Source organism: Oryctolagus cuniculus, chromosome 2 (assembly GCF_964237555.1).
Source record: "Oryctolagus cuniculus chromosome 2, mOryCun1.1, whole genome shotgun sequence".
Lineage (NCBI taxonomy): Eukaryota > Metazoa > Chordata > Mammalia > Lagomorpha > Leporidae > Oryctolagus > Oryctolagus cuniculus.
In genome coordinates, this window is record NC_091433.1 from 91,826,616 (window position 1) to 91,838,622 (window position 12,007).

The window sequence follows — 12,007 nt, forward strand, 5'->3', positions numbered from 1 at the left end:
GAAGCTCTTGGTCTATTATTATTATCATTATTATTATTAGAAAGGCAGAGTTACAGAGAAAGAGACAGAGGGACCCTCCATCCACTGATTCACTCCCTAAATGGTCGCAACCACCAGGGCTGGTCTCCCACGTGGGTGGCAGGGATCCAAGCACTTGGGCCATCTTCTGCTGCTTTTCCAGGCCATTAGCAGGGAACTGGGTCCAAAGCAGAGCAGTGGGGACTGGAACCAGCACTCCAATATGGGATGCCGCATTGCAAGTGTTGGCTAAACTTTCTGCACCACAACATTGGCCCCAAGTCTTGGTCTTCCACTGTATGATGGAGTCTCGGGAGCTGCGTAAGTATTTCCAGATGAGCCCATGCTTAAGACTCTAAGACAGGAGAGCTGGAGAGGGCTGGACGTGGGCACCTCCATCCTCCCAGCTCAGTTAGCTTTGGATAACACTCAGCAGGTGAGGCTCTGGCTAAACAATTTCTCCTGGTGCAGACCTTGGTGAAATAGATGTTCTGCTGCCTTTCTTTTATTTTTTTAAGATTTATTTATTTATTTGAAAGGCAGAGTTACAAAGAGGCAGAGACACACAGAGTGGGAGAGAGTCTTCCATTCACTGGTTCACTCCCCAAATGGTTGCAACAGCCAGAGCTGCACCAATCTGAAGCCAGGAGCCAGGAGCTTCTTCTGGGTCTTTCACACAGGAGCAGGATCCCAAGGTCTTGGGCCGTCTTTTACTGCTTTCCCAGGCCATAGCAGGGAGCTGGATCATAAGTGGAGCAGCCGGAACTCGAACCCACGCCCATATGAGATGCTGATGTTAGAGTTGACCGCCCGAAAAACGTCACCAAGAGATATGTCTCTTATGCAAACAGCACGGGGAGGTTTTATTGATTATCCAGCATGCTGGGGCTGTCTGATCATCATGAGCGGAGCAGACCTGAATAACCAAAGGTTAGGGTTTATAAAGGCAAAAACCGCAAAATCAGGAGGGGGGGGAGAGAATACACGGTTGCTAAGTGGTTGCTAATATCTTACAATCAGCAATTATGACCTTAAGACATAGACAAATCACATCTTCATTATTAGCCCAGGTAACCCAGGTACAACCTTTCTACTTTTAAGCTTGAGCAATCATGCTAGGGGGTTTTTGTGCGTTGCCAAGGGTGATGTGGTGTACTGCTATTGTCCGACTATTTGAGATCATAGTTTCAGACCAGAGTCTCACGGTGGGGGGGTGCTTTCCCAGAATGGAGTCTCAAGTGCTCCAAAATGGAGTCCCTACTGTCAAGGTGCTACTTCACTCTGTCTTATTTTCACAGCTGCACCAGGAAGGTTTAAACCTGTAAGCTTAAGCTTAACTTTTTACACCCACACATATACAATTTTAACTCTTCATTCCCCACTCCTTGTTGTGAGGATCTCTAATCTTAGAGATTATTTCTTTTTTTTTTAAATGTGACATATTGTTGTCTTATGACCATGAGTTTAACATTTTTAACTTGTTTCCGCACGAAGGTGATGAGTCTATTTAACACACAAGGTCTTATGGTTACATTTAGGAGTAGAACAATTAAGGGTCCTGCTAGGGCTGACAGTAGGGTAGTAAGCCATAGGGACTGGCCGAACCATGACTGAAACCATTTCTGTTGAGTTTCCCTCTCCCGCTGCCGTTTTTCCAGTCATTTTCTGAGTTTGGCCATGGAGTTTCTAACCACCCCAGTTTAGTCGGCATAAAGACAACTTTTTTTTCTTTAGGGCCGCGCATACCCCCCCCCCCATGAAAATGAGATCCAACCCCCGCCTGTTCTGTAATACTGAAATGCAGATACTGGGCTGCATCTGGGAGATTGTGGAAGATTTCTCAGGCAGAAGGGGTGGGGATCTCCACCTGGCAGGTTATCAGGTAGAAGGGGGCAGGGCAGGACGCAAAGGCCAGGCTGCCCGTGAAACATTGTCAGGATGACTGAGGTGCAGATGCATATGCTGGACACATTAGGCCTTTATGTCACACACACATAAGCTCATAACTGACTTTCTGCCTAACATTTTTCCCTCAAGAGGTAATACCCAAAATTCTTCTTTGGGATTATGGGTGGAGTTCCATTTTCTGTAACTTTTTCGAAGCTGGCATGTGGGCGTCGAGGGGGATTTGGGTATTTCCTCTTGCTACCTGTCTTATGGTGTGCCACAGTGGCCTTGGAAAGACGGTGCCGCTCGGTCCAGAGGGCTGCTCAGGTCGTCCAGTGGAATGGGCTGGAAGCCTTGTCTGACGACCATTTGGAGTTAGCAGCTTTTAGTGTTTGACTGACCCTAAGCCATCCCCAGTAGCAGTGGCTGGAGCTGGAAGCCGGGCAGAGGCTGGGCAGAGCCAAAGGCTTTTTAGCTCGGGGCCACAGGGTCTGTGGTTCTGAACCAGGAGTCCTTCGACACCCAGGGCAGTTCCGTGTCCAGTGGCTGTGCTCTTGGCAGGGCTGACAGAAGGCATTTGCTATTACGACAGCTGCTTGCCCAACGCCCTGGCTCCTTATATCAGCAACAGGTGCACAGGTTTGGGGTGCACTGGCCTTGCTGGGTCTCCTTGATGGCAGATCACCATGTAAAGCAGCCACTGATTGGCCTGTTGCCCATCCCTACATTGCTCCTGCTGCTAGCTTGCTCCTCATTCCCCTGGTCTCTAATAAAGTGGACCATGGAGGCAGCCTCTGTGATGCCAGTCAAGGGGGTGCCCAACCCAACCCTGATTTTTGGAGATTTTTTAATATCAGGGTGAGCTAGAAAAATTATGGTCATGGGCAAATTTTGACACTTAGTATTTTCCTGCGAGTTAAGACCGTGCCCATGAGGAGAACTATGACCCTTTAGGTAAGATCAACTGTGGTGACCTGTTTGTATACTTTGAGGTCGTCAGTTTAACTTTTTATTTATTTTTTTAGTTTGGTTTAAAAGGGGAGTTCTGCCCATTTACCACGTACACTGAAAAATTGATCTAGTAGTTTAACCCTTTTTTGTTGTTGTTGTTATGTTGTTTGGGGCCCTATACTGTGGCCAGGCATTATTACAGAAAAGGTCAGTCATCCCTTACATAAGGTCTGGGGATCAAACCGTACGTCACAGTGGAGAGTCCTGCAGAACAGTAGTAACTTCCCTTCTGGAAGAGAAAAGAGAAGTGAGGCAGCAAGTCAGGTCTCTAGCCTGACTTTCTGGTCTTCACTGACACTGCAGGCAGCTTTACCCACTACGCCACAGCGCCGGCCCCTCTGTTGCTTTCCAAGTGGGTCCCTCTGCCTTCAGTCTGCTGGAAGCAGCAACTCACTGGGAGGCCCCGGTCGAGCTCCGGGGTGGCAGACTCCCAGAAGCGTGTACCCCCTCGCCTACTCTGGCCTCAGCAGTTTGCCCTGTGACCTCATTTCTCCTGTGACTCTTCCGCTGATTGAGCTGTTTGCTTGTAGGGACCGTGGGATGGCTCCCAAGTTTCTTTTATGCCGGACTGAAAACCGGAAGCTTCTAGTGGGAGGTTTTGCAGGAGGAGAGGAAGGGAGGGAGGCAGGGAGAGAGGGAGACCTTGCTGGATGTCTGATCTTTCCTGGGCACACCTGTGGCTCCGTGGGACCCTCCAGGCCAGGGTCTGGCCAGTGCATTGCGGTTGAGAGACAGGGAAACAAACCACAAGTTCCTCCCCTTGCAAGCTCCACCTGCTTCTTTTTGTTATTCCCAACAGCTTCCCTGTTTGTATCCCCAAGAGTACGGGTCTCTGGTCTGTGTGTTTCATGAACTTGATGCATCCTTTGGACGTTAGGAGTCAGCTCTGGGGCCTGAGGCTAAGTCAGGGTGTCTTGGTCTACACACAGTAGTCCAAGATCCCTCGCGCTCTCCCTATCCTGCCCACGTGCCCAGACCCTACCCTTGGTGATAATCTCCCCACTGGCTCCTCCCAGGTGCCACTAGAAACCAGTGCTCCATCTGGTCTACTTTTTGCGGAACAAGGTAAGATGGATCTGCTGGCCCAGATGCTTGGGTTAGTAACGGCACCCCCAAGGAGATGGATGGCCCCACCACGGAATGTGTGCAGAGCCCTGGATGCCGGCCAGGGGCTTGGGGAGCTAGGCCATTAGCCCCCGCTTCTGATCTCAGTCTCTCGGGCTCTGTCCTGGGGTGGGGAGAGATTAATTGAGCCCATGTCCTCAGGATGGGGGTGGGGGCGGCAGTGTGGGAGCAGGAAGCAGGGATGAGCTGCAGTAAATCAGACAGATGAGGTGTCGCAGGATCGGCCAGGGGGAGGCTTCTGCCCGCCCCCTTCCACAGCAATTAGCAGGGGCAGCGTGAGTCCTGAGACCCCTGCCCCCACTAAACAGGGCAGCTCATCTTGCGTCTTGTGCCAGCGCACTCAGACCCTGCCAGCAGCTCAGACTGCCTTAAGACAAGGAGAGGACCATAAAGACTGGGGATGGGATACCCCGGAGTGGGGAGGGGTGTTTTTGTCTACCTGGTGTGGTCTGGAGGGGAAAAGCCAAAGCTCACAACCAAAACATGACCAGGGAGCATTTCTAGAGGTCACAGTAATACAAGTGCATGAAGTGGGAACGCGGGTGAACTGTGAGTCGGCGGCTTGCCCCACTGAGCGCTTCCTGCGAGGAACTAGGCTAGTGGCTCTCAGCCGCGAGAGAAGAGCCATCATGGTTTTAATTCTGAGAAGCAGGGGCTGCATGGTGGCTCAGGCAGTTAAGCAGCCACCTGCAGTGCCAGCATCCCAAATGAGCACCGGTTCAAGTCCCGGCTGCTCCATTTCCGATCCAGCTCCCTGCTAATGCACCTGGGAAAGCAGCGGAAGATGGCCCAAGTGCTTGGGCCCCTGCACCCACATGGGAGACCCAGATGTGGCTTCTGCCTGGTCCATACCTGGCTGTTGTGTCCATTTGGGGAGTAAACCAGCAGATGGAAGATTGTGTGTGTGTGTGTGTGTGTGATCTTCCTCTCTCTCATTCTGCCTTTCAAATAAATAAAGACCAAACCACAAAGGTTTGGGCTCTAATCCCATATGGCACATTCCCAAATGCTACAGTCTCAAATGTTGAAATTCTGAAAAATCAAAATCCTAAAAACGTAATTCCCGGGAAAACCAATTTTAAAAAAATATTCAAGGGACAAGCATTGTGGCACATCCCATGTCAGATGACAGTTCAGGACCCAGACTCTCTGCTCGTGAGCCAGCTTGCTGCTAGTGCATATGGGGAGGCCGTGGGTGGCCCACGTATGTGGGTCCCTGCCACCCACACGGGAAACCCAGATGGAGTTCCAGGCTTCAGCCTGGCCCAACCCTGGCTGTTGCTGGCATTTGAGGAGTGAACCAGTGGATGAAAGGTTTCTTTCTCTCCCTCTCTGTCTCTCCCACTGTGTCAGTTAACATTTCAAATAAACAAATAAGTGAATATGTAAAAAAAATTTTTAAAGGGGGCCGGTGCTGTGGTGCAGTAGGTTAACGCCCTGGCCTGAAGCGCTCCACTTCTGATCCAGCTCTCTGCTGTGGCCTGGGAGAGCAGTGGAGGGTGGCCCAAGTGCTTGGGCCCTTACACACATGTTGGAGAAGCTCCTGGCTCCTGGCTTCAGATGGGCACAGTTCTCAATATTGCCGACCATCTGGGGAGTGAACCAGTGAATGGAAGATATTTCTCTCTCTCTCTCTCTCTCTCTCTCTCTCTCTGCCTTCTGTAACTCTGCCTTCCAAATAAATAAGTAAATCTTTAAAAAAAGAAAAAGAAAAAGAAGAAATGAGTGAAAAAAGGAAGAGTGAGTGCCCCCAACTTTGTCCCTGAGAGCATTTGAGATACACAGACCACCTGCGTCTTTGGACAGGATCCATCAAAAACTGCACTGGCTCAACACCACACGTGGACTGAGATGCCAGGAACTCTCACCAAGGCACGTGTACAAAAAGGACACCTCAGGGCTGGTGCTGTGGTGCATAAGTTAAGGCTCCACCTGTGGCGCTGGCATCCATATGGGCTCCAGTTCAAGTCCCGGCTACTCTACTTCCAATTCAGCTCCCTGCTAATGGCCTGGGAAAGCAGCGGAAGATAACCAAAATGCTTGGGCCCCTGCACCCATGTGGGAGACCTGGAAGAAGCCCTTGCTCCTGGTTTCAGATTGGAACGGCTCTGGCCATTGCAGCCATTTGGGGAGTGAGCCAGCGGATGGAAGACCTCTCTCTCTCTCTCTCTCTCTCTCTCTCTTTCTCTCTCTCCCTCTCACTCACTCTTTCTTTCTCTCTCTCTCTCATAACCCTGTCTTTCAAGTAAATAAATGAATCTTTAAAGAAAGAAAGAGAGAATCTATATTGATAGATTGTGGAAAACTACACACAATTAATACATAAGAGCTGAGGACTTTGGCAATCCTTAACCATATTCTGAAGACTTACCTTTCCATGAATAGCCCCTCTTTTTTATTATGATTCTCATTGGAAAACACATTCACATTGATTTTCTATGTGGCACAGCCGTTTCTGAACATTTTTCATGATTCCGTATCAACTGAGATGAGCATTCCAATTCCATTTTCCCATTGCTGTGCTGTGGCTGTTGGCAGCGTGCACAAATCCATTCCATGTGCACTCACCTCAAATACAGACCACAGCCTGGGCAGAAATACTGGTGATCACACAACACCCCACGTGCGTCTTTGTTTGGTTTTCATTGTTGTGGGTGTTGTTTGGAAAGGCAGAAAGACACAGAAGCAGAGAAGTCATCCACTTGTTGGTTCACTCCCCCCCAAATGCCCACGACACCAGGAGCTGGGCCAGGCCACAGCCAGGAGCCTGAAACTCAATCCAGGCCTCCCACATGGGTGGCAGGCACCCAAGCACTTGAGCCATCACCTGCTGCCTCCCACGATGCGCATGAGCACCAAGTTGGATGGGAAGTGGAGGCGCCAGGACTCTAACCAGGCACTCTGATACAGGATGCAGGCACCGCAAGCCCTGTGTGTCGTCTTACCCTACCTGCTGTGGGCCTAATTGTTTTCAAAGCAGTCAGCGACTTCACGATCTTCTTCAGATACAGCTCCAAGTCACTAAAATCCCCTGGACTTTGATCAGCAGCAAGGGATGTGGGCACAGACCAAGGCATTCCCCAACAGGAGCCTTTGCCGCTCCGTATCGTGTGGCCCGTCCCTCCCCCAGAACTGCTACCCCTCGTACAGGGCCTTCTGGTGTCATGGGAGCTGCAGTTTGGGGGGATTTCAGCTTTCTGGATTTCAATGTCCAGGATTTTGTCTTCTAGGATCGCGATCAGCACCAGAACCTCAAGACTTCATCCCGAAAACTGTGCGAGCAGAGGCTGAAAGTAGAGACACTGGGGGTCCTCATTGTCCAACCTGCAGCGTTGGCATACCACATGGGTGCTGGTTCAAGCCCCGGCTGCTCCACTTCCCATTCAGCTCTCTGCTGTGGCCTGGAAAAGCAGTAGAAGATGGCCCAAGTCCTTGGGCCCTGCACCCGCCTGGGAGACCCAGAAGAAGCTCCTAGCTCCTGGCTTTGGATTGGCACAGCTCTGGCTGTTGCAGCCATTTGAGGGGAGCAGCCCAGTGGATAGAAGACCCCCTTCTCTAGCCGGTGCTGTGGCTCACTAGGCTAATCCTCCACCTTGCGGCGCCAGCACACCGGGTTCTAGTCCCGGTCGGGACGCCAGATTCTGTCCCGGTTGCCCCTCTTCCAGGCCAGCTCTCTGCTGTGGCCAGGGAGTACAGTGGAGGATGGCCCAAGTGCTTGGGCTCTGCACCCCATGGGAGACCAGGAGAAGTACCTGGCTCCTGCCATCGGATCAGCGCGGTGCACCTGCCACAGCGCACCAGCCGCAGCGGTCATTGGAGGGTGAACCAACGGCAAAAGAAGACCTTTCTCTCTGTCTCTCTCTCTCACTGTTCACTCTGCCTGTCAAAAAAAAAAAAAAAAAAAAAAAAGACCCCCTTCTCTCTGTCATTCTGTCTTCCAAATAAATGAAAGAAATCTTTTTTATTAAAGAAAAGATCATAGAGACTACCGTCAGGACCAGCCGTGAGGCCAATCACTGGCTGCCTTAGTGAGTCTGTTTCCCACAGCCTGGGTTCCAGCTCTGCTGTCCCCACAGCAGCCCCCTCTCCCCGCCACCTCCAAGGAAACCCTCCTTGCCCTGCTGTCACTCAGGAGCAGCTGAAAGACAGGTTGATCCTGAAATACTTACTGGTTGACTTGCAACTCTAAAGAATCTCTCATTTTGAGACATGACGTTGAAATTGCCCTCCCTCCCCCCGAAATAGACCGTCCTGGGACAAGGCGGGGAGAGGGCGTCCCTAACATCAGCCCAGGGAAGGAGGTCACTTTCTGTTTGCACTGTGGGGATAGACCCTTGGCTCAGAGCAGTTGTCACTGCCTCCCATACGCCCTACAATGCTCCCTTAGCTTGTAGCCTAAGATTCTGCGCTTAGTATCTGCCTAAATTGGAACCACATTGGAAGGTCTGGCACTCTCGCTTTGTTTTGTTGTGTTTTTTTGTTTTAATAATAGCCTTATTGAGCTCCAGTCCACATACCACACAATCCACCCATGTAAAGTTACAATCCAATGGATTTTTTTAGTATATGCACAGAATTGCACAACCCACACCACAAGCGATTTTCAAACGTTCTCATCACTCCCAAAAGAAATTTCATACCCACTGACAGTCATTCCGCATTTCTCCCAACCTCAGTCCTAGGCAATCACCAATCTACTTTCTGTCTCTATGAATTTGCCTACTGTGGACATTGCAAACAATAAAATCATGCAGTATGTGGTCCTTTTGTGTCTGGCTTCTTTCACTCAGCACAATGTTTTCTTTAAAAAAAAAAAAGACTTATTTAATTTATTTGAAAGACAGAGTTACAGAGAGAAGTAGAGACAGAGAGCGAGGTCTTCCATCTGCTGGTTCACTCCCCAGATGGCCGCAACAGCCAGAGCTGTGCTGATCTGAAGTCAGGAGCCAGGAGCTTCTTCTGGGTCTCCCACGTGGGTACAGAGGCCCAAGGACTTGGCCCATCTTCTACTGCTTTTCCAGGCCATAGCAGAGAGATGGATCAAAGAGGAGCAGCCGGGACTCGAACCAGCGCCCATATGGGATGCTGGTGCTTCGGGCCAGGGCTTTAACCCATTGCACCACAATGCCAGCCCCAGCACAATGTTTTCAAGGTTCATCCATGCTGTTACAATTAAATAGATGGAGAGAGAGAGATGATAGATATAGCTGATAGATAGATATAGATAAATGATAGATTAGATAGATAGATATGGATAGATGATAGATATGATATATCAGTGTTATATCTATGCTTTACTTCTTTTAGTATCTAATATTGTTCTATTATATGGCTTTGACATGCATTTTTTTAAAGATTTATTTATTTATTTGAGAGTCAGAGATAGAGAAAGAGAACTAGGTCTTCCATCCAATTGTTCACTCCCCAAATGGCCACAATAGCCAGGGCAGGGTCAAGCTGAAATCAGGATCCAGGAGCTTCTCCATGTGAGTGCAGGGGCCCAAGCACTTGGGCCATCCTCCTCTGCTTTCCCAGGCCATTAGCAGGAAGTGGGATCAGAAGTGGAGCAGCAGCCAGCACTGTGGCGTAGCAGGTGGAGCCACCACCTGCAGTGCAAGCATCTCACGTGGGCACGTGTTTGGATCCTGGCAGCTCCACTTCCAGTCCAGCTCTCTGCTGTGGCCTGGGAAAGCAGTGGAGGATGGCCCAAGTGCTTGGGCCCCTGCACCCTCCTGGGAGACCCAGAGGAAGCTCTTGGCTCCTGGCTTCGGATCAGCACAACTCCAGCCATTGTGACCAGCTGGGGAGTGAACCAGCGGATGGAGGACCTATCGCTCTCTGCCTCTCCTTCTCTCTCTCTGTAACTCTGACTTTCAAATAAATAAACAAATCTTTTTTTAAAAAAAAGTGGAGCAGCCAGGACTCGAACCGGTACCCATACGGGATGCTGGCAATGCAGGCAGAGGCTCTACCCGCTACACCTTTCATGAGTTGGTGGACAGCTGAGATGTTTGCACTTTTAACTCTTATGCTGATGCTACCTACCAAGGACGTCCTCATGCAAATGTTTTCATTTTTTTGGGGGGGGTCACACCTATAAGTGGAATCACTATACCACGTGCTAAATCTAGCCTGCACTATTTGAGGACTCGTGGTGCTGCACCATTGCATGTTCCGGCCAACAGTACAAAAGATGCCGGTTCCCCCACGTCCTCACTTGCTATAGTCTATCTTCTTGACTGTAGCTATCTTAATGCAGATGAAATGTATTTCATTGTGTCTTCTGTTTGTTTTATTTGGCAGACAAAGACAGAGAGAGAGAGGGATAAAAGAGACAGAAAGGGAAGGGATTCCCCTCTGCTGGTTCACTCCCCAGTGCCCACAACAGGTGGAGCTGGGCAGGCATGCCACAGCTAGGAGACTGGGACTCAATCCTGGTCTCCCAGGGGGGTGGCAGAAACCCAATTTCTTGAGCCACCATGACTGCCTCCCAGGGTCTGCATTAGCAGGAAGTGGGTGGCAGGAGCAGAGCTGGGACTCGAACCCGGGTCCTCTGACGTGGAATGCAGGTGTCTTAACCGGCAGCCCAAGCACTTGCCCCTGTGATTTTGCTCTGCATTTCCCAGGTGGTGAACGGTGCTGGCCAGCTTCTCATGTGCATATCGGCCACTGTGTATCTTCTGTTTACCTCTTTCAAGTCCAGCTTTCTCCTTAGAGAAGACAGCAGGAGGGGCCAGCGCTGTGGCGTAGGGAAAGTCGCCGCCCGCAGTGCCAGCATCCCCTATGCAGCGTCTTCCGGGTCTCCCATGCGGGTGCAGGGCCCAAGCACTTGGGCCGTCCTCCACTGCTTTCCCAGGCCACAGCAGAGATTGGAGCAGAGGTGGAGCAGCCGGGACTCGAACTGGGGCCCATACGGGATGCCAGCACTGCAGGCGGGGGCTTTGGCGCCAGCCCCAAAATGTATTTCTTTAGATACTTCCCTAATGTGACAATGAATATCCCCATGAAACCAAAGGTTGTTTTAATAGCAAAACACAGGGGCTGGCACTGTGCACAGTGGGTGCACCACCTGTGACACTGGCATCCCATATGAACTCCAGTTCAAATCCCGGCTGTTCCACTTCCAGTCCAGCTCCCTGCTGTGGCCTGGGAAAGCAGTGGAGGATGGCCCAAGTGCCTGGGCCCCTGCACCCCATGGGAGACCTGAAAGAAGCTCTTGGCTCCTGACTTCAAATTGGCTCAGCTCTGGCCATTGCAACCACTTGGGGAGTGAGCCATGGATGGATGATGGTGTGTGTGTGTGTGTGTGTGTGTGTGTGTGTCCCTTTCTCTCTCTGTCACTCTGCTTTTCAAATAAATATATTTCTTTTAGCACAACATCAAAAAGTTCTCATTTAATTACCTCACTCTCCTACGCCTCAGTGCATGCCAGACATAACAACTTTCTTCCCAAGCATAGAGGAACACAGGGAGTGGCAACTTAGCAAACACTACCTTAGCCAGGCAACCAAGATTCACACTGTGGGTGACAAACCATGTTGATGATACATGGCCCCCATATGATATGATGACATGGAATTTCCAATTCTAGTATCTTCCCCAAAACCCATAACCAGTCTACTCATGAGAAAATATCAGGTAAATCCAAGCTGAGGGGCCGGCACTGTGGCATAGCAGGTAAAGCCACCGCCTGCAGCACCAGCATCCCAGATGGGTGCCGATTCAAATCCCAGCTGCTCCACTTCCGATCCAGCTCTCTGCTGTGGCCTGGAAAAGCACTAGAAGATGGCCCAAGTCTTGGGCCCCTGCACCCATGTGGGAGACCTGGAGGAAGCTCCTGGCTCCTGGCTGCGGATCGGTGCAGCTCTGGCTGTTGTGGTCAATTGGGGAGTGAACCAACAGATCTCTCTCTCTCTCTCTCTCTCTCTCACCCCCCCACCTCTCCTCTCTCTGCCTCTCTTCTCTC